This window comes from Bos taurus, chromosome 10 (assembly GCF_002263795.3).
Source record: "Bos taurus isolate L1 Dominette 01449 registration number 42190680 breed Hereford chromosome 10, ARS-UCD2.0, whole genome shotgun sequence".
NCBI classification, from domain to species: domain Eukaryota; kingdom Metazoa; phylum Chordata; class Mammalia; order Artiodactyla; family Bovidae; genus Bos; species Bos taurus.
The window spans coordinates 87,871,867-87,896,343 of NC_037337.1; the positions used below are offsets into that span (position 1 = coordinate 87,871,867).

Genomic DNA, 24,477 nt, shown 5'->3' on the forward strand with positions numbered 1-24,477 from the left:
GGAGCCTATTCTAACTGTACACCAGCATTGTGAGGATTAAACTAGAAAATGTACCCAAATCACCCAGTCCAAGTGCCTGGCACACGGTAAGCTGTTGACATATGGTGGCTGCTATCGTTTTACTATTTATCACTGACCCAAGTGTGAAAGTCAGCTGCCTGGGCCCCTGTCTCTCTCCCCCACCACTCCCACCCCACCTGGAGTTCGCCCTCCCCCATCACGCGTGCCTCTGGGAGCCACAAGGCTACCCTGATGAGCTGTGCAGCTTACTGTGAAATGCGCTGCATTTTCTCCCCAGCTGCCTCCTGATTGCAGTATTTACTTTTAATCTCCTGTGCCTCAATGCCCGATAAAAACTTTGTCACATTAGATGGTGACAGATGGGGGAGAGAAGGGAGGGAGGCCTGCGAGGGAGCGTCCGGGCCACTCAACAATCCTTCAGCACGCCAATTACGTCCTTCGGTGCTCCGCGGCGTGGGCACCCATGTCAGCGCAGAGGGAAATGGAAAAGCATAAATAAAGACAAAACCAGGCTCGGCGAGGCTTTAATCTGCAGAATAACATTTCTCATTTGTGTGAAATATCACTGGATTCTCTCCCTCTGCTCCGGGGCCACACATGAGTGCACACGCACACGCCGGGAGGGAGACAGGGGTTCCCAGCCCCTGCGGTAAGTTGACTGTGTGCGGTGCGCCTCCTCCGAGCTGGGGTGAACCCGCCCCGCGTCCCTAACCTGGCTGTCAGCGCCATCGCTTCTTCGTGTTTGCAGGGTGTAAAGTGGAAGAAGGGAGACGGGAGCTGACAGAAAGAGGAATCTAAGTGGTTAAGAAGCTAGCAGTGTGATAATTATGAGTGTGGAAGGGAGAAGGGCTGGACGGTAGGAACTGGTCCTGCTCTCACAATAATAGAATAATTATCTCGTAATAATCCATGGCATTGGGGCTTAACACTTTCCAAACCTTTTTCTTTCACAGGTGAACATCCTGATCCTCAACTCTGTGAAGCAATTAAAGATCCTCACATACGCGGTGAGCTTTTCCAAGTTTGTCTGTTGTCTCTCTCTTCCTGGAGATGTAGCGTGGAAGAGCGTGCTAGGGTACCGACGCCACGGTGACAAAGCACCGCAGACGAGGTGGCTTAGAACAATGCAAATGTCTTCTCTCATGGTTCTGGAGCCCACACGCCTGCAAGCAATAGGTTGGCAGGGCCAGGCTCCCTCTGAAGGCTGGAGGGGAGAATCCTTCCTTGCCTGTCCCAGCTTCCAGAAGCTCCAGGCACACCTTGGCGTGTGGCGACCTACCTCCAGTTTCTACCACCCTCTTCCCATGGCTCTCTCTGTGTCTAAATGTCCCTCTTTCATAAGGACATCAGTCATGCTGGAGTTAGGCCCACCCTAATGACTTCATCTTAACTTGATTTTAAAAAGTCACAGGTACAGGGTTTAGGACTTAAATGTTATCTTTTTAGGGGACCGGATTTGACCCATAACAGAGGGGTACAGTTACGGGAAAACGTGTTTGGAAATCAGACCAGCTTGTGTTCAGACATGAGACCTGTAGAGAGCTGCCGAGTCTTCTGCTCTAAGGGCAGCGAAAGCCTGAGACAACCCTCTCCCACCAGAGGCGGTGTGCGTGCGTGTACGCGTGCTCTTTCATTCCTGTCGGACGCTTTGCCTATTCTGAGTAATTCATGTAAATGGAACTTCACAATAGGTGACCTTCGTGTCAGGCTTCTTTCACTTCGCATCTTGAGGTTCATCCGCATGGTAGCATGTACCAGTTGCCGTTGTTTAGTCGAAACCCCATGGACTGTAGCCCGCCAGGCTCCTCTGTCCATGGGATTCTCCAGGCAAGAATACTGGAGTGGGTCGCCATGTCCTTCTCCAGGGGATCTTCCTGACCCAGGAATTGAACCCATGTCTCCTGAATTGGCAAGCAGATTCTTTACCAATGAGCCACCAGGGAAGACCAGCATGTAGCAGTACTTCATTCCTTTTTACAGCTAAATATTACTCCATTATGTGGATATACCACATTTTGTTTATCCATCATTCACTGATGGGCATTTGAGTCGTTTCCATCTTTTAGTTACTGTGCCTGCAATGTAATTTTGATAGAAATTTTGTTAAAGTGGCTGTTTATTCCGGCCAAGTAGACATTGAAAGAAGTTAGTATGGTTGTTATGTTTGTATTCCAAATGGGCATTTATAATGGTTATTGTATGGAATAAAATGGAATAAAGGATTTCTAGAGAAGTCCTTTATCTTCCCGCCCTCCCTCTCACTTCCTCACTCCCAAAGGTAGGAAAGGAAACAATAAGAAAGATCTCCCTCTCTCTCTCAATCTTTCTCACTCTCTTCTCCTGTCCCCTTCTCTTTCTCCTTCCTCTCTGCTCTCATCCATTCATTTATTCAAGAAATATTTCTGAGGACCCCTATGTGGGGGCCCTGGGCAGCATTGCTAACTTTCAGCTCCAGGTCCCAGGAAATCATGGTGTGGCCCCAAACCACACAGCTTCTGGTGGCAACTTCCCATTTGCCCTTCAGAGCAGAGAGAGCATGGCTGGCACCTGGACTGGGCTTCCATCCAAAGGGCAAAGAAGGCCAAGTTCAAAAGGTGAAGAGACCTGGGGAACTTCCAAAGAGGAAAGGGTGCTTGTCCCCCTGGAGGGGCTCCTGAGAACACCTTGATCCTGATCACCCGTGGGAGCACTGAAGACTTCACTTGTCCTGAGGCTAGGACCTGGGCTTGGGGGAGTCAGTCTGGTGGACTATTTAGCAAGCTGATAAGGCCTCTGGTGAGAGTGAGTGTAAACTGGGCAAGGGGGACTCCATCACGTATATAATATACATATGGCTGTGCTGGGTCTTCACTGCTGTGCTCGGGATTTCTCTACTGTGGCGAGTGGGGGCTACTCTCTAGTTTTGGTGCATGGGCTTCTCATTGCGGTGTCTTCTCTTGTTGCAGAGCCCAGGCTCCAGGCACGCAGGTTTGAATAACTGCAGTGTGTGGGCTCACTACTTATGGTTCTCGGGCTCTATATCACAGGCTCAAATAGCTGTGGCCCATGGGCTTATTTGCTCCATGGCTTGCAGGGATCTTCCTGGACCAGGGATCAAACCCATGTCTCCCGCATTGGCAGGTGGATTCTTTACCACTGAGCCACCAGGGAAGCCCCATAATATTGTTTGTAATTAACTATATATTTTTATGTTTAACAAAACTACCCACATTTTATTCTCACGTAGATTCAAGTCTTCCAAAACACTCCTTCTGTTGCCTTCAGAAGATCCTGCATAAAAGTCACCTTCGGGATTGGTGTTTGAGTCCACACGTGTGGGGTTCAGACATGAGATTCCAGATAAACAACACCCATGAGGTGACCCGTGGAGCATGCAATACAGTAAGCTGGGGTACTTGTAAATTTTGGATTCCTGGGTCTCGCATGAGAAGAGTGCCTCTTTCTTAACAGTACCATCCCACCAAAGTCCAAGAATTGGGTCTCACTGGGCCCAGTGTTTCTGGCTTGAATCAAGCTCCATGCTGAATCAATCACTTTGAACAGAGGTGGAGGCACCAAGGGAACACTCTGTCAGCCAAGACAACTGGAGAGCAAGGGAGGGTGTCTGATTGTGAAGAGTGACAGATTTCAAGCCCAAGAGGAAGCCCTTTTCAACAATGAAAGCCAATCAGTATCCGATAGGCTATGACTTAAGGACTGAGCTCCAGGTTACGCAAAGTCCTCCAGCAGAGGCTGATGATCATAAATCAGGTTTGCTACTGAGGAGTTTCTATATCAAGTAAAAAGCTGGGGTAAATGAAGGTCTCACATTAGTTCTCTATGGCTACTCTAACAAATTGCCACAAGCTTAGTGGCTTAAAACAACACAGAGGGCCTTCCCTGGTGGTCCAGAGGTTAAGAATCCACCTTGCAATGCAGGGGACATGGGTTTGATCCCTGGTCGGGGAACTAAGATCCCACATGCCATGGAGCTACTAAGCCCACGCACCACAACTAGAGAGTTTGCTTACTGCAATGAAAGATCCCGCTTAATGCAACAAAGATCCTGAGTGCTGCAACTAAGACCCAATGCAGCAACCCCCACCTCCCCCCCCCAAAAAAAAATTCAGATGCATTCTTTTACAGTTTTATAGGTTAGAAATCTAACATGAATATCACTAGACTAAAATCTAAGTGCAGGGCTGTGCTCCTTTCTGGAGGCTCTGGAACAGTCTGTTCCCTCACCTTTTCCATCTTCTAGAACCACCTGCGCTCCTTGATCTATGCTCCCCTTCCTCCTCCTTCAAAGCCAGCAACAGTGGGTTGAGTCCTCCTCCCATCACATCTCTCTGCTCTCCTCTTCTGCCTCCCTCTTCCATCCTGAAGGAGCCTTGTGATTATGTTGGTCCCATCCAGATAATCCAGGATAATCTTCCTGTTTGAAGGTCGACTGACTAGTAACCTTCATTCCATCTATAACTTTACTTACCTTTTGCCACATAATGTAACATATTCCAAGGTTCATGGGATTAGAATGTAGACACCTTTGAGGGCCACTATTCTGCTTACCATAGGACCTCCATGTCCCATCCCAGCAGAGATTCAGTGGTCCCATAACTGGTTGGATCATTGGGTCTTTTCAAGTAGGACAAAGATTCAGGCACCATTGGGCACAACAGTAACATTCTTCAAACCCCCTAAGAGCACACCACATGTTAATTGTTTGCTTTGAAACCAGAAGGCAGGTTACACAGTAATTACCTCTTTGTGTGTGCATGTGTGCCCAGTCACTTCATTCTTGTCTGACTCTTTGCAACCCTATGGATTGTAGCCCACCAGGCTCCTCTGTCCATGGGATTCTCCAGGCAAGAATACTGGAGCAGGTTGCCATACCCTCCTCCAGGGGGATCTTCCCAACCCAGGGATTGAATGCACATCTCCTGCATTTGCAAGCAGATTCTTTACCCACTGAGCCATCTGGGAAGCCCACCTCTTTGTCTGTTAGCAGCAATTACACTCCAGTCTGCAGGAGGTGTAGAATGACTGTGGGCTCAATCTCATTCTAAGGAAATGCTATTAAGGATCTGTGTAACAAAAGAGCCATTACAGAGCACTTGAAATTATAGTGCTACCTGCATTAGAAAAGTCTCTGCCGTCTCCCAGAGAGGAGATAGAGAGAGAGTGGCAGATAGACAGCAGGGGAGGGAGTCTTCTCCCCTTGACTCCTCTCGGCCCCATGAAAGTTGGAGTGCTCTGGGCCTTGGCCCAAAGATGGTGATATATAATAAGAGTGGCTCTTCATTGCTACTTCCTGGGTGACAGGCATGGAGCTGGGGCTTTACACATCCCGGAGCCAAGTTGCTGAGTGATGCGACTCCTTCAGGGCCTTCCTAGGCTGACAGGGACATGCCAGAAACATGTTTCAAGGACAGAGGGGCTGAGGCATCCAGGGATGGGACTAAGAGGGCTGAGTATGACCTGGGAAAGGCATTCAGGCGTCAGCCGGCCAGAACTATCCTGAGCCAACCTGCACTCTTGGCAAAGGCGTGCAGGGAGAAATAGCACTGAGCAAGAGGAATAGAAGAAAGAAGCTTATTTTTTAAAGCATGCAGTTTGGAGCAGAAGAGTGAGGCTGGGGACTTCCCTGGTGGTCCAGGGACTAAGAATCCATCTTACAAAGCAGGGGACATGAGTTCCATCCCTGGTTAGGGGCTAAGATTCCACATGCCGTGGGGCAATTAAGCCCACACACCGTGACTGGAGAAGCCTGAGGGCCACAACTAGAGAAAGCCTGAGGGCCACAGTGAAGACCTAGCATTCAGTTCAGTTCAGTTCAGTCGCTCAGTCGTGTCCCCATGGACACCATGGACCACAGCACGCCAGGCCTCCCTGTCCATCACCAACTCCCGGAGTTTACTCAAACTCATGCCCATTGAGTCGGTGATGGCATCCAACCATCTCACCCTCTGTCGTCCCCTTCTCCTCCTACCTTCAATCTTTCCCACGTTGAAGAAGCCACAAAGAAGAAGTGTGAAGCTGGCCGTGGGCTCAAGCCAGGCTAAGGAGAGTCTTGTCTTCCGGGTTAACATATTTATTCCTTCACCATCAGGAACCATTGAAAGAGTGGGTTGGGACATGGTTTTACACTTTAGACACATCTTTCTGTCAACTGTATAGACCGGGGGTCAGCAAACTTTTTCTGTAGAGGACCAGATAGTAAATATCAATATTTTAGGCTTTGTACACCATCTGCTTTCTGTCATAACAACTCAACTCTGCTGTTCCAGTGCCAAAACAGCCCAAGACAGTATCTAACCAAATGAGCGCAGCTCTGTTCCAATAAAACTTTATTTGAAAAGCAGGCCGGGGGCGTCAAATTTTCCCATGGGCCACAGTTTGCCAACCCCCGGTCTAGATGATGGATTTGAAGAATATGTGTATCCTGTGCTCCTGTAACTCAAGATTCCCACCCACTGCTCTTGTATTCATTGGCATATTTAAGTGGATCATTGGACTGGCTGAAATAATAAAGGTAATGGCCATTTATCATATTCATATAATTTTTTATAGTTTATAGAGCTCTCTCTCTTAAACTATTTCACATGATCCATGCATAAGTTGAGGACACGAGGACTCAGAAAGTTAAATGACTTGCTCGGACTTGCACAGTTCTCAGGCACTTTTGAATCTGTTTGAGATCAACTTTGCCAAGGATCACGTCTCTTTCCCAGTTACATGTTTTCCTCTTAGTAATAAGAAAACATAAAGGCTGATTGAGCAGTTAAGTCTTTCAGGGTGTAGTAGGGTGGTGGGAACTCCTCCCCAAATTCCAAATTCCATAGTGCTGCCTGAGGAGCAGCAAGTGGTGCAGGCCCTGGGCTCCAGCATGAGGCTGGGTTGCAGAATGGGGAGGGTTGTGGGGATAGTGGCAGGGTCTCATCTCTCCCTCTGCACCCAGCCAAGAAGATGACTCCTTCCTCAGGAGGACAGCAGCTATATCCAGGAGGTCAATGCCTGGGACCTGGCTTCAGAAATCTCATTCATTCATAAGGATGATGGTGACATTCATGTTAAAGCAATACAGAGTTGAGGAAAGATATGCAGGGAGTTGAAGATTCAAGAAATTTCCTGGAGTGGAAGGAACAAGGAAAGCTTGGCATTATAGGCCCAAATTCAAGACGATAACCCCTGCCTGGAAATTAGGAGAAGAAAATGGCAACCCACTCCAGTTTTCTTGCCTGGAGAATCCCAGAGGAGCCTGGTGGGCTGCAGTCCATGGGGTCACAAAGACTCAGACATGACTGAATGACTACACACACAGAGGTTAGGGACCCAGTTCATGACAATGACAATGGCTCTTGGTGTATAAGGGGAAGGGGTTGGTGATTTCAATGATTGGGCTTCCCAGCTGGCATTTAGTGGGTGTGTCCAAGGAGACTGGCATCCAAAAACACACAGGATAATCCTGCATGACAAAGATGGCCTCTTGTCTCATGTGAATTTCAGAACTTCTACTGGACATTCATGTAATTGCAAAACCTGATCTGAATGATCTGAGCCCGGATCTGACCACTTTTTTACATGCAAATACAAAACAACCTTCTGAGACGTTTTAACATTATTAAATTTCCAGCAATTCAACTCTTGTAAATCAAAGTGAAATTCAACTTTGTTTTATTCAAGACTTGCCACAGACTGTTCACTATTTTAGAAAATGGAATCACAAAATGGAGACACAACTTACAGTATTTCACTCATTAGGCAGTATGTATAGGTCTGTACTTGGAGCTGTCAAATTTATAGTGAATCTCAAATAAGTGCAAGCTTCCAACTCCTTTTGTAAATTCTTAGCTCATATTTTGAATTGATTATAGACTGGTAGCTCAGACGGTAAAGAATCTGCCTGCAATGTATGAGAGCTGGGTTTGATCCCTGGATCAGGAAGGGCTCCTGGAGGAGGGCATAGCAACCCACTCCAGTTTTCTTGCCTGGAGAATCCCACGGACAGAGGAGCCTGGAGGGCTACAGTCTATAGAATCACAAAGAGCCGGACATGTGATCTATAGGATCACAAAGCACAAATGCATGCATAGGTTATATTATCTGTGGATTGCATTTTAGCATAGTAAAGGAGGCATTAATACATTTGGTGGAGGAGAGAGGTGGGATTGAAGAACTGGTAGGGCTGATGCCACCCACAGCCCCCTGACCATCCCTGTCCCCTTGAACCCAGCCTGGGTGTTAGCCATCTCTGTGCCAGAGTATTTTAGCCCTTTGCTTTCCCTCTCTGTCTTAGCTCAGGTTGATAGAACAAATACCAACTGGGTGGCCTAAATGACAGTTTCTTTTCTCTTATAATTCTGAAGGGTGGAAGTCCAAGATCAGAAGGCCAGTTTGGGTTCCTATGAGGGCCCTCTTCCTGGTTTGTAGATTGCCTTTGTGCTGTGTCCTCACATGTCCGAGAAAGAGACAGCTCTGGTCCCTTCCTCTTCCTAAATGGGTACGAATCCCATTATAAGGGCTCCACAATCACAACCTCTTCTAAACCCAATAACCTCCCAAAGGCCCCACCTTCTAATACCATTGCATCGTGGATTAAAGCTTCAACATATGAATGAGGAGTGGGGGAGGAAGGGCACAAACATGCAATCCATAGTACTTCATATATTGGTTTAGATTAATTTATTCAACAAATAGGGGAGCCAGATTAATTGTAAGACAAGGTGGCAAACTTCCTATGCGGAACACGAAAATGAATAAAGTGTGGTTCCTGTTCTCCAGGAATTCACAGCTTAGCTGGGGTGTTTGAAGACCCATTCCCTCCCATCTCCAGGATCTGGAGATAAAAATGCAGTAGCATCAGCAGCAACGAGCAGTACTTCTCCAGCTCTCCCCACTACCCATTATCGGTCAAAGTCCATCCAGATGTTTCCTGGGAATTCCTAACAGACATGTCCTCTGGTCTCATTACCAAGCCCTCTAGCCTGCAGGTAGCAAAACCCTTCTGCCTCCTTGGCTGGATGCAGCCCAGCTACTGAGAACACTCGCCCTCATCAGCATTGCTCCTGTGGCTGCTGGGAGGGTGGGACATGGGCACAGCCACCAATATTGCTGCTTTGCCAGAAACCCCCTTTACTGAGGCTGGCATAGGTGGTGGGCATCACCCAGGCCTCCCAAAGAACCCAGCATCCTTCCTGTACCAGAAGCTCCCACCACGGCTACTGCTGCCACATCCTATACCACGGCCCCCTCCTGTCATGGGCCTGGCTAACACACTGTCCCCTGGGGACTCCCGCGTCCTGGAGCCACCTCTGCTGCACGGAGGAGGGAGAATTCCTCTTAGCACCTCCCCACTCCCCCCCGCCCCTGCCAGTGGTGCTGGCTTGGGCACCCGATTGCTCGAGGAGATTTGGAGTAAAGACAACCTTTTTAGGGAGGAAGGTGAGGGCAGATTTAGGGTCAGAATGCTTGCTTTTGCAACCAGATCTGCCATCGACTGCATGACCTTGGACAAGAAATTAAGTTTCTGAGCCTCAGTTTCCATGTCAGAAACACAGGTAAGACAACAGTAACTGTCTCAAAGGTTTTGTATGAAGATGAATGATAATAATAAGGCTTAAATAGCATTTCGTATGAAACAAGAACTATTCTAAGAGATTTACGCCTCACTTCTATTATCATTCCCCTTTTACAGAGTGGGGAGCTAAGGCACATGGTAATTAACTTCAACTGCCAGAGGTCGCACATCTACTAAATGACATAGCCAGCATTTGAACCCAGACCCTTCAGTTCCAGAGGCCATACTTCACCTCTGTGCCACACTGTTCCCTCGTGGGGAGCCCTGTTTTTGGTGCTTGGCTTGAAAGAACTTGTGTCATCCTACACAATCCTAGGACATAAGAACTGTTATTATGCACATTTTTCAGGGGAGGCAACTGAGGCAAGCAAGAATAAGCAAACAGATTACAGAAGATACTGCACTTAAAGTGTGTAGCACTAATTACATGTTAGCCTGCTTTTCCCAGGACTTAGACATGCACCCAGGAGCTGGGCTGGGGGAACTCTCTGAGGTCCGGGATCTCCACGGTGCCACAAGCCACTGAAATAAGGCCAAATGTGGTTAGTACCCCTGGAGTGACTTGGAACACCATCAAATTCTTATTTATTGACCATTTTCAGATCCCAAACAATTTTCTCTCTGGGTTCTCTAGAGTCCGCATGCCTTTGTTTGGATCCTAGTTCTGTTGTTGAGTCTTAATCAGGCACAAGAAATATGACCTTTCAGAAATTCCACTTCCACATCAATTTTGTACATAAAATAACATCCTGCTCCTCACAGTGTGGTCCGTGGACCAGCAGCATCAGCATCACCTGGGAGCTGGGTGGAGATGAAGACTCTCAGACTACTCCTCAGGCCTGCTGGATCAGAGTCATTTTAGTAAGATCCCTGGAGATTCGTATGCATGGGCGTATCTAACCCGTAGCGCTGTTAGTGGGAGGACGATAATGATGAACCCCAAATATTTAGATCGGCTAATAGACAACCAACTCTTAAAGTTCTTAAAGGGATGGGAATACCAGACCATCTTATCTGTCTCCTGAGAAACCTGTGTGCGGGTCAAGAAGAAACAGTTAGAATCTTACATGGAACACCTGACTGGTTCAAAACTGGGAAAGGAGCACAACAAGGCTGTTTATTGTCAACTTGCTTATTTAACGTCTATGCAGACTATAACATGTGAGATGCCAAGCTGGATGAATCACAAGCTGGAATCAAGACTGAAACAAGAAATATCAACAACCTCAGATATGCAGGTGATACCACTCTAATGGCAGAAAGCAAAGAGGAAACTAAAGAGCCTCGTGATGAAGGTGAAAGAGGAGAGAGAAAAAGCTGGCTTAAAACTCAACATTCAAAAAGTTAAGATCGTGATGTCTGGTCTCATCACCTCATGGCAAATAGATGGGGGAGGCTGTTCAGTTCAGTTCAGTCGCTCAGTCGTGTCTGACTCTGCAACCCCATGGACGGCAGCACGCCAGGCCTCCCTGTCCATCACCAACTCCCGGAGACTGTTCAAACTCATGTCCATCAAGTCGGTGATGCCATCCAGTCATCTCATCCTCTTCGTCCCCTTCTCCTTCCACCTTCAATCTTTCCCAGCATCAGGGTCTTTTCCAAGGAGTCAGTTCTTCATATCAGGTGGCCAAGATATTGGAGCTTCAGCTTAAACATCAGTCCTTCCAATGAATATTCAGGACTGATTTCCTTTAGGATGGACTGGTTGCATCTCCTTGCAGTCCAAGGGGCTCTCAAGAGTCTTCTCCAGCACCACAATTCAAAAGCATCAATTCTTTAGCGCTCAGCTTTCTTTATATCCAACTCTCACATCCATATGACTACTGGAAAAACCATAGCTTTGACTATACGGACCTTTGTTGGCAAAGTAATGTCTCTGTTTTTTAATACGCTGTCTAGGTTTGTCATAGCTTTTCTTCCAAGGAGCAAGCTTCTTTTAATTTCATGGCTGCAGTCACCATCTGCAGTGATTTTGGAGACAGACAGATAAAGTCTGTCACTGTTTCCATTGTTTCCCCATCCATTTGCCATGAAGTGATGGGACTGGAACCCATGATCTTAGTTTTTTGAAAGCTGAGTTTTAAGCCAGCTTTTTCACTCTCCCTTTTCCCTTTCATCAATAGGCTCTTTAGGCTGAGCACTGAAGAATTGATGCTTTTAAATTGTGGTGCTGGAGAAGACTCTTGAGATCAAACCAGATCAATCCTAAAGGAAATCAACCCTGAATATTCATTGGAAGGACTGATGCTGAAGCCGAAGTTCCAGTCCTTTGGCCATCTGATGTGAAAAGCCAACTCACTGGAAAAGATCCTGATGCTGGGAAAGATAGAAGGTAAAAGGGGAAGAGGGTGGCAGAGGACCAGATGGTTGGAGGGCATCACCGACTCAATGGACATGAGTTTGAGCAAACTCCAGGAGACAGTGAAGGACAAAGAAGGCTGCAGTCCACAGGGTCGCAAAGAGTCCAACACAACTCAGCGACTGAACAACAACAACAGACACTTAACAGATAATAATAATGATTTTGTCTAAGTGCTCATCAAGTGCTAAACCCTTAACATGCATTATTCCACTTAATTCGCATAATATCCTGTGAGGTGGTTTTTAGAATTGCTGTTTTGGAAATGAAGAATCCAAGGCCCAGGAAGTTCATGTGATCTCACAGCCAGTAAAGAGTAGATGCAGGTGCCTCCAGAGTCCACCACATCCACTACAAGCCTGGATGTTTCCAGAGCACTGCCATTAGGTCTCCTAATAATGCTCCCACTAATATGACAATACTGACTTCCACTAATTGAATCCCTATTATGTGTCAGAGAGTGAGCTCCATGCATTCTTAGGTTATCTGACTCTCAGAAGTCCTTTGAGGAAACAATTTTCATCCTTATCCAAACCGAGATACTTAGATCAGAGAGGTTAAATAACTTGCCCGTAGTTGCACAGCCAGAAAGGGACAGAGTCAGGATTCTAACCAGGTGGCCCTGCTCCAAAGCCCAGGTCCTCCACCCAGAGACTATGCGGCCTCTTCCTGGCTTCACCTTGTCCTGCTCTGGTTTTTGTTTGTTTTTGTCCATGTTACGCATCATGTGGGATCTTAATTCCCAGACTAGGACTTGAACCTGCATCCCTTGCAGTGGAAGTGTGGTGTCTTAACCACTGGACCACCAGGTAAGTCCTCCTCCTCTGGTTTTCAATTGTGTTTCCACCATAATTTCATGAGATCTGCCCTTACGCCCAGGCAGTGGGGTCCCTGTGCCCCTACAGTCACTCTTCTGTAGCTGCGCCCCTCCCCACGGGACAAGGAGTCCAGAGCCATGCCCGTGCCCCTTTGTAGACAGATTCTGCGTCCTCCCTGTCCGCTGGGCCCTCAGTGGCTTCCAGTGTCTACGTGGGCTTCTTTCCTGGATCCACCCTTGGGAGGTGGGTCAAGCCTGCAACATGCTCACCCCAGGCCAGATGGATGGTCAAGAGGGAGCTGTGTAGCAGAGGGTCAAAGCTTGCGGTGCAGGCCAGGGTGTCCTGGAGAAAGAGAAGTGGGAAAACCACAGGTCAGTGGGGGGGGGGGTGCCCTCTCATTCCAGCCACACAGGCGAGGGTGGGCCTGATCTCAGGCCTTGCCCTCCAGTGGGTCCTGCAGGCACATCCTAGCTCCACTCTTTGGCCTTAAGTTCCTGACTGAGAAATGTTTTGACATAAACTCCTCCCAGCCGCCCATGGCCTAAGCAGAGACATGCCCTCTATAAGTACAATGAGAAAACATGAAACCAAGGGGTCTCATTGACTTAGCCCCAGCTTCAATCCTGGTTATTAACAGGGTGGGAGACAAGGGGATCCCCCGTCGGCCACAGTCCCCTAGTCTCAGCAGACAGGCCAACAGGCTGAGACTCCCCCCTACCAACTGTCAGCCGCCCCAGGTCCTGCCTAGATGGGAGGGAGCACAGGCAAGGATGCAGCTTGTCATGTGTGAACCATGCAGGGTGGGCACACGGGGGACGCTCAGAAAGATTATCTCACAGTTCAAACTCGTTAATGAAAGAAATAAATTAACCAAGCTCATTTTTCAGGGAATTCTTGTGTAAACTGGAAATTTTCCAGTCTGTGAGCCCTGTGCCAGGCCCTCCCATAAATCACAGCAAGTAGGCTGTCGGTTGGCAGAGGGGGAAGGGGCGAGGGGGCGAGCAGCCAAGCAGAGGGGAAGCCGGTCGCAGGCCCGGTGGGGCTGTGCTGGGAGGACCGTGTCCTCCCGGCACCTTCTACCTCCACGAAGCACTGGGAAAAGAAAGAGGAAAAGAAAGAGCAGTGGCAAGAAGCAACCATGGGGCTTCTGCCAGCCTGTCAGCAAACACTCCTAGCCCCCGAAACCCCTAACCTGGGAGAAGCCCCCGAAACAGGTCATTTTTTAATTGAATACGGTATTAATTACTGCGTGCACCATTAACGGTTTGTGGGATTTGACTAATTAATGTAATAGTTTTTGAGTCACGCTCATTAAATATGAAAATTACGCTGGTGAAAGGTATTGGTTTCATTATCAATCTTGTATGGACAGGATGGGGGCAGGGACCGGCGGCAGATGGGATGGACCCCTTCCTGCCTCTTCTAGCTGCGGAGAGCTTTATTGGGGTTCCACAATCGAGGGGAGCCCACAAGGGGGCCTGGTGAAGGAGAGAGGGAAGATGATCCTGAGGGAATGCTGGGAGCAAGCTCTCATCAGGCATGACCTCTGATGAGGCAGTGACCACATAGGGCTCTGAAAACCAGATCCCTGGGTTCCTTCATAGCACAGACTTGTGCAAGTGAAAACCCTCTCTTAGATCCATTCATTCATCAAGGTATGGTGGGGCGGACACTCGTGGCCCACTGTCTAATACAACGCCCAGCCCAGCCCCTCACTTCTAGCCTGCCTCTGCCTCAGGCTTACAAAAGGAATTATTAGATTCTTAGACTCACAGCCTCCTTTGCAGCTAAGGATGGTCATGTGACACTACATGGCCAATAAAATTTAAGGGAGAGGAGCAAGACGCAAAGAATAGCTATTGCTGGAGTCCCTGTTCCTTGTCTTCCGTTTGGAGCTGTGACAGCTGTGTTTTGAACATGAAGGAAAAGCCAAGAGACAGGCAATTAGGTGGAGACAAATACTGTTTGATTCCACTTACACAAGATACCTAGAAGAGTCAAATTCATAGAGTCAGAAAGTATATTGGTGGATGCCGTGGGCTGGGGGGTGGAGAATGGGGAGTTAGTGGGGACAAAATTTAAGTTTAGGAAGATGAAAAATTTGGGAGATGATGATATTGAGAGTTGCACACCAATGTTAATGGACTTAGTGCCTCTGAACTGTACAGTTAAATATAGTTTAAAAAGTATGCTTTGTATTACGTGACCTTTACCACAATAAAATATATATATATATATGTTAAAAGCCCAGAGACTTGCAGAGATGCTGGCCTTGATGCTGTTGAGCCACTGAACTATCTCCAGGGTCATCTACTCTCAGACTGTTCTCAGAGAAAAAAGTAACCCTGTATTTGTTGAAAACACAATAATGGTTCTTTCTGTTATTTGCACCTCAAAGTGTTTCTAATAGATACACTTGATGAAGGCACTAGGCTAGGTATGGTGAGAAAGTCAAGTGAAGTGAGAGTCGCTCAGTCGTGTCCGACTCTTTGCAACCCCATGGACTATACAGTCCATGGGATTCTCCAGGCCAGGATACTGGAGTGGGTAGCCTTTCCCTTCCTCAGGGGATCTTCCCAACCCAGGGATCGAACCCAGGTCTCCTGCATTGCGGGTGGATTCTTTACCAGCTAAGCTATCAGGGAAGCCCAGAGAAAGTCAAACAAGGTGTGACTTGTATGGTGATTACAATTTAATCACCATAAAGAGCAAAAAAGATTTAAAATTTTCTGAAATACTCACCATTTATGTCAGCCGAGGCCAGGTGTCAGTTGCGTGGCTTCCAAGGGTTGTTCTTCAGCTGGGGAGCCGCATAGAGCCTTATGATTACTTACAGCTGGGACACAGCCCCACCCTCCAGTGCCCATGACCTGCTGGTTCTCAGACATTTAGAGCATCGCCCGCGGATACAGCAGCCTGAGTTGTTCAAAGGAAGATGGGCGGGGTCGTCCAGGAAGCCTTTGTGGTCAGGGCAGGAGGTGAACTGGGCTCTGAAGGATGGACAGGATTTCCAAAGGCTGAAACGGAAGAGAGGAGGAGGGGACTGCTGCCTCTGGTAGGTGAGGAAGAGACGGCAAACAGGGCCCAGAGGTGGCACAAGGGAAGTCCTTCTCAAGGGTTAAAAAGTAGCCCCGATCAGTTACAGTGGAAGGAAGAGAGTGCGGGATCCCCGCTCTCTGACCTGCTGAACCCCATCCCCGCCCCTGTGGACAGGCTGCACCAGTGCAGAGAATTCATAGAAACAGCAAGATGTAGAAGAGAAACAATAACATGCAGTGGGTAGAAATAAGGAGAAGAGAAGACAGACTCTTTTCCTTGAAGAGCTTTTCATGTGACTGAGTAGCCTCAAAGGTAGCAGCCAGCAAACAGGGCCACCATCCTAGAGTGCCCATTGTACAATCCTGCAGAGAAGGAACTTGGCAGGGCAGTGGTGGGTCATCCCCAAGAAGTGGGGGAATTTACTTTGCCTATAGCAAAAATGTAAATGAATAGAAGTTTCTTTTCCTCCCATAATAATACATCTGGGAATGGAAGTTGAGGCTTGGGAGCCTAGTTGCATTGCATGCATGCTCAGTCATGTCCAACTCTTTTGCGACCCCATGAACTGCCAGACCCCTGCCAGACTCCTCTGTCCATGGGAGTTTTCCAGGCAAGAAGGCTAGAGTGGGTTGCCATTTCCTACCCCAGGGGATCTTCCTGCATTGAACCTGCATCTCTTGTGTCTCCTGCATTGCAGCTGGATTCTTTACCACTGTGCCACCTGGGAAGCCCCTGAGGCTTGGGGGCAGTGCTCTATGATTCATATTCTTTACAGCCTTCCATATGTTGGCTTGGGTTCTTAAGCTTACCACCTCATGCTCACAAAACAGCTGCCTCATCTCCCAACATTATATCCTCATAGTACTATGCCAAGCAGGAAGCAATAGAATAGGCAGAAAGGCCCTCCCCTTTTATCCACGGTAAAAAACCTTCCCTGGAGTTTTCTACAAACTTCTTTTTGCAGGTACTGGTGGGACCCAAGTGACATGGCCATGTCTAGCTGCAAGACACTGGGAAAATGAGTATGTGAGTTTGCATCCTGTTTAGAGCAAGACAGGTAAAACAGAGGGGCCTTTGGAATGGCTTTGGGTAGCTGTGATTTCTGTCACACAAGTTCACACAGCTTTGCAGGCAGACCTGGGACTGGTTAGGGTCCTGCAGGGGGCTCGTGGCCACTACACTCCTCTCTGATCCTGTTGAAACAAGCAGATTGTCTCCACAAATCAAGGCAGCCTCATGGTAGGAGCATGGCTCTCACTGCTGTTTGAACTTGGGCATTGCCTCACCAGTGAAGTGGGGTTGCTCTAAGGATGAATGAGATAAGCTCTGTAGATTTGTTTGGTAGCAGAGCAAGTAACTTTACCCACAAGTCAGAGCCTCAAGGTCAGAGGAGACGCAGAGGGAAGACAGGAGACCCAGCCCTGGTGTCCCAGCCCACCCATCACAGAAGGTGCAGCCCTCCATTACCAAAATGCTATCTCCACCCCTTGCAAGTTATCTGTTGCTACCATTGATTATTCTTGTTAATAAATTAGTGTTTATGAGTGAAAGAGCTGAGCATCAAAGAATTGATGCTTTTGAACTGTAGTGTTGGAGAAGACTCTTAATTGTCCCTTGGACTGCAAGGAGATCCAACCAGTCCAACCTAAAGGAAATCAGTCCTGAATATTCATTGGAATATTGGATATTCATTGATGCTGAAGCTGAAACTCCAATACTTTGGCCACCTGATGCAAAGAACTGACTCATTTGAAAAGACCCTGATGCTGGGAAAGATTGAAGGCAGGAGGAGAAGGGGACAACAGAGGATGAGATGATTGGATGGCATCACCGACTCAATGGACATGAGTTTGAGTCAGGTCCAGGAGTTGGTGATGGACAGGGAAGCCTGGCGTGCTGCAGTCCAAGGTGTCGCAAAGAGTCAGACACAACCGAATGACTGAACTGAACTAAGTGAAGGAGAGAGACCCACTTGGGCCAAAAAAACTCTTTCAAGGGGGCCCGGAGCAGGCAGGAGAGATTGCAGCAGAAACAAGAAAGGCAAAGGCCCTTGGAGGAAAATCAAAGTCCCCTTCACTCTGGGCTCTCTCCTCCTGAGCCCTGGGAAGGGAGCTGGGGACTCTGGGCCTGTTGGCGACAGTGAGTGACTGCAGGGTGAGCCCTGGGGAGGGGGCCATGCCAGCTCCATTATGTTTATGGCCCTGGCTTGGCGGGTTCCCAGGGCAGTTCAGGGGGTGGCTGAGTGCCAGGTGCGGGGCTGGGGAAGGCAGCACCTGCAGGGTTGGGGGGATAAGGGAAAAGACGGAGGGAGGGGTGAAGTGGGGAAGAGGGAGAGCGGGACAGTGAGTATGTAAAAACTAAGCCCTGGTTGAAAGACTGTTTCATTTATTTTAAAGAAAGAATTAAGGATGCTGCTTGAGAAAAAACAGAGGAGAACCGAAAATAAATAAATAAATAAAAGGCCAAGACAGAACAATAGACAGAAGGACAGGAGGGGACAGGAATTAACAGGGCTGGGCACCAGATAAGAAGGGGGTGCATCTCAGAGGAGGGGGAACTTGCTTGAGTCTCAAAGAATGGCTTTGAACTTGGCTTTCCTGACCCCAAAGGCCAGACTCTTCACCAGGCCACTGGCTGTGCCTAAGACATCGTGCAGATGGAAGCAGAGAGGGAGGTTCTGGGGACCTGATGGGCTGAGGGCAGAGAGGCCCTGGGTGGGAATCACCTGAGTCAGGGAGGAACTTGGTGCCCCCACGGCAGCACTGGGGACCAGCCCGGATCAAATGCCCTCTGCGGGTTCTCTTCAGCCTGTGCTGGTAACTTCCATCCCTGGTGGAACTGCCCTGCCTCTCTGCCTCCATCAGGTGGGGCACTGCCTAGAGGTCAAGGGCTCTGGCTCTAGAGTTAGAGTGTCCGGATCCAGATCCTGGCTCTGCCATGTCAGATAACAAATCCTTATGCCTCAGTTTTCTCTTATGGAAAACAAGGGTAATGATAGTTTCCATCTAATGGAGTTGTTATAGGTATTCAACGAGGTGATGTATGTAGCGTGCTCAGAACCAGCATTGAATAAGTGCTCAGCAAGGTTAGGTGCCATTAGATAATTCTCCTCTAGCAACATTCTTATACTGTTATATTGGGCAATGTGCCCAACTTAAAAACTACATTTCCCAGCTTTGCTCACATTTGGGACACTAGCTGGGATGTTGTTGTTCAGCTGCTCAGTCATGTCGGACTCTTTGAGAACCCATGGATTGCAGCATCTCAGGTTCCCCTGTCCTTCACTATCTTCATTATTTGAGTTTGCTCAAACTCATGTCCGTGATGTCAGTGATGTTATCTAACCTTCTCAACCTCTGCTGCCTCTATCTCCTTTTTCCTTCAATCTTTCCCAGCATCAGGGTCTTTTCCAATGAGTCAGTTCTTCGCATCAGGGGCCAAGGTATTGGAGCTTCAGCATCAGTCCTTTCAGTGAATATTCAGGGTTGATTTCCTTTAGGATTGACTGGTTGGATCTCCTCGAAATCCAAGGGACTCTCAAGAGTCTTCTCCAGCACCACAGTTAGAAGGATGGGGAAGCCTAGTATGCTGCAGTCCATGGGGTCGCAAAGAGTCAGACATGACTTATCGGCTGAACAACAAACAATTAATTAAATTCTCTGTTCAATTTTTAAAGGTTATTTTCCATTTACAGTTATGACATAATGTTGGCTCTTTTCCTCGTGTTGTACAATACATCCTTGAACTTATCTTACACCCAATAGTCTGTACCTTCCGCTTCCCCGCCACTAGTAACCACTAGTTTGTTCTACATCTGTGAGTCTGCTTCTTTTTTGTTATAGTCACTGGTTTGTTGTATTTTTAGATTCCATATATAAGTGATCATACAATGTTAATCTTTGTCTAACTTATTTCAGCATAATGCCCTCCGTGTCCATTCATGTTGCTGCAAATGGCCAAGTTCTTATTTATGGCTGAGGAGTATTCTGTTGTACATCTCTGTGTGTATGTGTGTGTGTGTGTTTTGATATATAACACATCTTCTTTACCCATTCATCTGTTATCTGTTGATGAACACTTAAGGTTGTTTCCGTACCTTGGCAATTATCAACAATGCTGCTGTGAACACTGAAGTACATGTATCTTTTGGAATTAGCATTTTTCGGTTTTGTGGATATACACCAGGAACGGAATTGCGGGGTCGTATAGCGGTTGGATTTTTAGCTTTCTGAGAAGCCTCCGCACTGCTTTCCACAGTGGATGCATCCGTTTACAGTCCCACCAACAGAGTCCGGGGTTCCGCCGTGTTCCTATTTCTTACAGCCACCTGTGGCCAGAGGCTTCCACTGTATGCTTATTGTATTGGACAGTGCAGACATAAAACTCGTCCACCATCATAGGGAGTCCTATTGGACAGCACTGGAGATAAAAGCTGGGGAGGGAAGCAGAGTCTCAGAAAGAAAGAGGGCATCTTCCTTCACTTCAAGAAAACAACTAAGTGGAGAGCAAAGTCTTGAGCAGAAAGCTAGAAAAGCTGTCTTTCCTGTAGCCTTGTGCTTACAGTCCAGGAACACACAGTCCCCTGAGACAAGGGAAAGGGGAAAGGACTGACTGCAGTCAAATGCTCCCCAAAAGGCCAAGTCACTTATAAGGTAAATAAAGTCAAATTGTCATTGGACTTTTCAACAGCAATACTTGGTCAGTATAGTAAAGATATGCCAGGACAGTAAAAGTGAGGAAAGGATGTCCCATCCATACAAACTGAGAGCCAAGCATGAAGGTTGCAGACACACTTCTGAATATCTAAAAAAATCCCCATGAATCCCTCCTAAGGATTCTGCTAAAAATGAACTAAGACAATCAAAATGATCAGAGAAACCATGGCCGAGGCTGGAGATGAGCATGCAAAATGCAAATATATTTAATGTACAGAAACATATGCTTAATATACAAACGTGGTTTTTTTGGCTGCACCACACAGCATGTGGGATTTTAGTTCCCCATCTAGGGATTGAACCCATGCCTCCTGCAGTGGAAGCATGGAGTCTTAACCACTGGACCAAGAGAGAAGTCCTATATAAATGTAATTTTATGTTTACATAAATGCATATAAATACAGTCAAATTATCAAAAAGAAGGGAAGAATGTGAAGAGTATCTGAAAACCAAAATAAGATTTCTGATTGCCTTAAAGGTCTTAATCAGGAGGAAAAAGCCACTGCAAGGAATGAATAGGGGGTCACTCTGACCTTCCTAGTCTGTCACCGTGGTCATGTAACTTCTCTGATGCTCGATTATCCCAACTGGAAGATGGCGAGAAATAAAACCTTCCTTGCCTAACTGGCACTCAATAAATATAAAATTTTATTATCCTAGGACCTGGAAAAAATACCACACTGTAGAGCCGAAGAGACTGGAGGTTTTAGCCAAGGTGTGTGAGCGGGAGGAGATGAGGATGCAGCCAAGCTGCTCAAGCCTTTTGCTTGTCCCTGGAAGACGTGAGCCCTAGCCACTCTGCAGGCTGGGCTAAGATGCGGGAGATGTGGGTTGCACCAGAAATGCGGGGAGACATGCTAGGGAAGTGAGCCCCCAGGGACCTCGGAGGAAGCATGCAGCTCTGTAAGGACAGGAAACAAGGCAAGCTGGGGGCCAAGGATGGGGTGGAAGAGAAGGGCTAAGTCAGAGGTTAGAAACCCAATTGGCAGGCTTCACATCTGAGGCTGGGAAAGCTTGTCTGGAAGGGGAAAATCAAGTAGGGGGTAGTCACTGGTTGGGGGGGCATACATAGGAGTCACAAGGTCAAGTAGATCCCGTAGACACAGAGGAGGCAAATCTAGCTTTGTGCTGATTTCAGAGACACACTCCTTCTCCTTTCCTAGCAGGTTAGGGGGGTGGAGGATGGGTGGGTGCAGATGACCCACTTACATACAAGCTAAGTCACATCCACCAAAGGCACACCCGAGACGTCCAGAGAAATGTGGACTCTGGGTCCCTACCCTCGGGGACCTGTGATTCTGGGAAGCTCTGGGCTTGTGCTAGTCCCTGACACTTGGTCACATAAAGTTTGCCCACGGACCCGTCACAGTTTCCGTGTCCCTGACTCCCGCTCCAAGGAACCCTGCTCTCCATTTGTCAATTTTAAGTGATAATTTCTATTCCATCTGATACATATTATAAGAATATAAACAAATGCCTCTCCCCCTATCGGCGCCATAATCACTTTCTTTTATAGCTATCATTTATTACAGGACGACAGATGGCCAGTTCACAGAATTCCAAAGAGGCTACCCGCCGGCCAGTCACCTGGGAACACGGGCACATTTACGTTTCTCCAAAACAGATGGGAAAGGGAGGGGGGCAGAGGGGCAGATTCCTGTCAAAACTTTGGGGCTTTCCAAAGTACGTTTCTTCTGCTTTTCCCTTTTCCCCTCTGCCTTTCTCACAGATGGTACATATAGGCCTCTCGTCCCTTCCAAACCTCCTCAATCCCTCCTATTCATCCATTTCCCATCAGCAGTGACTGAAACTACCAATATGGTGACTTTGATGGGTGGAGACTGGGTGAGCTCTTGGCAGACCAGCTTCTGGGGCCTTCCAGGGCCTGCAGTGCAGTATTTCAGCATCCCTCCTGGCTTGTTATTTGGGATTCAGGCTGAGGTCAGAAGCCAGAGGAGCTTCACAGAGGGTAGATGCTGAGTTTGATTCTCAACGTAATGGCCTACCTATGGGCATGACTTTGAATGGACAGAAAGCCAACATGCCCCCACATTTTCATCTGAGAGGGATATTGACCAAAACTAGAACCCTGATCCTGACACCAGCATCTGGGCAAAGAAGAGATTATGGACCGTGGCAGTGTGTGAAGGGATGTGGACATCTAGATGAAGTTCTCAAGAGAGGCCTAGGAAGTACCACAGATGTAGAAAATCTGTAGGAAAAGCGGGGTGTGGGTCTCCTTGCTGCCATTAGGGTATGAGGAAGGCTTGCCAAGGCAGAAACAGTGCAGTGTTTAGTAAACAGGAACCTCCCTGACTTGGCGGGGGGGTCTCTCACATTCCTGAGCAGGTCTTCCATTCTAGGGGTGTTGATCCACTAGTCCCCAAGGAGTATTTTGAGAGAGCAGACTTGAGGAAGATGATTTCTGCTGTCGTGTACAGGATAGAGGGGAATAGGGAAGAATGGAAGCTGCAACAGGGGCCCACAGGGGCAGCTGGTGTGGTGGGGATGGGGGAAGCGAGACCATCTGTGAGCCACACAAAGAGGACCCCTCCGGGCTAGAACCTGGCGGCAATGTGGGAGACCTGGGTTCGATCCCTGGGTTGGGAAGATCCCCTGGAAGCAGGCATGGCAACCCACTCCACTATTCTTGCCTGGAGAATTCCATGGACAGAGGAGCCTGGCGGGCTACAGTTCATGGGGTTGCACAGAGTCGGGGAAGACTGAGCGACTAAGCACAGCACGTTCACCGCACACGTAAGACCTGAAGCCCGGCAGGCGGTCTGTGCTCAACAGATAGTTACTGAAGGAGTGAAATCCTGCTAATGGCTGACATGTACTGTGGGTTTCCTCTCTGACACTGAGCTGGGGAATAAAGCTAAAGGCTCAGACAGCAAAGAACCCGACTGCAGTGCAGGAGACCAGGGTTCGATCCTTGGGTTGGGAAGATCCCCTGGAGAAGGAAATGGCAACCCACTCCAGTATCCTTGCCTGGAGAATCCCATGGACGGAGGAGCCTGGGTGAGCTACAGTCTACGAGGTCACAAAGAGTCGGACACGACTGAGTGACTAACACTTTCGCTTTCACTTTCGGTTTGAGCCCTTCACACACATCACCCTGGTGATGGTCTGAGAGTTCAGTGCTGTTCTTATAACCATCGCACAGAGGAGGCGATGAAGCTCACAGCGCAGTTGGAGGTGGAGCTCGTTGTGACCTTTCTTCAGTCTGACTCCGGAACCCGGTTGCTCACTCCCCTCTGTTCTCCTTGGAATCTCCTGAGAACATATTCTAATTACCTTTTGACAGACGAAAAGGCTGAGGCAGAAGCTGAGCGCTGGCTTCTGGTCATACAGCTACTTAGTGACAGAGAGAAGGACTAGCCACGAGATTTTCGACTCTTCTTTTCCTGTTCCGCTGGGTTGCTGAGTAGGGGCACACAGTGGACTGAGGCATCTCCTGGCAGGTTTGGAGATGCCTCGGACAAGGTCATTACCCTGATGGCACTGATAGTGAGAGACGGCAGGGCATGGACCCAGCCCCTTAGCTCCTGCTCTGTGCTTCCCGGTGGGTTAGCCCCTGTACCTCTTATTTAAAACCTCCAGTAGCTCCAGAATTGTGAATTCTCACTTCTGTTCACAAAGTCAGAACCTGGGGCAGGGAAAGGCTCGTAGCTGGTTCGGGCACTGGCACTCTGCCAGACTTTGGAGCCACCCCTTCTGTGGCTCAGGGCTCCTTCTGCAGGTTCAGAGTCAGTGTCGGAGGCAGGGCTGGGGAGCGGCGAGCCTGCAGGCTTCTTCCATACACCTGCAGCGCGCGTCTGTTTTCACATGGTGCTCTTAATTTCAGACAGGTGTGATTTGGGGCGGAGGGGTGAGCAGGAGGGAGGCAGAAGCTCTGGGTACAAGCATCCCAGTCCAGTGGTGGAGACTTAAGAAAAACCCGGCACTGTGTCCTTATGGACCTGGCTT

General features: G+C 48.2%; 2 long non-coding RNA genes across 2 annotated transcripts; one reads left to right on the top strand and one right to left on the bottom strand.

Moving 5' to 3' along the window:
* The first annotated feature begins 393 nt into the window (after positions 1-393).
* On the top strand, positions 394-1,024 carry LOC132346422 (uncharacterized). The gene is made up of 2 exons (XR_009496251.1): positions 394-670; positions 975-1,024. It is a non-coding gene; the product is annotated as an uncharacterized lncRNA (long non-coding RNA).
* Positions 1,025-8,657: 7,633 nt separating this feature from the next.
* LOC112448526 (uncharacterized) lies at positions 8,658-20,742 on the bottom strand. Its single transcript, XR_003036913.2, has 2 exons — positions 15,497-20,742; positions 8,658-13,096 (listed from the first exon to the last, which is right to left on the bottom strand). It is a non-coding gene; the product is annotated as an uncharacterized lncRNA (long non-coding RNA).
* Between the last annotated feature and the right edge of the window lie 3,735 nt (positions 20,743-24,477).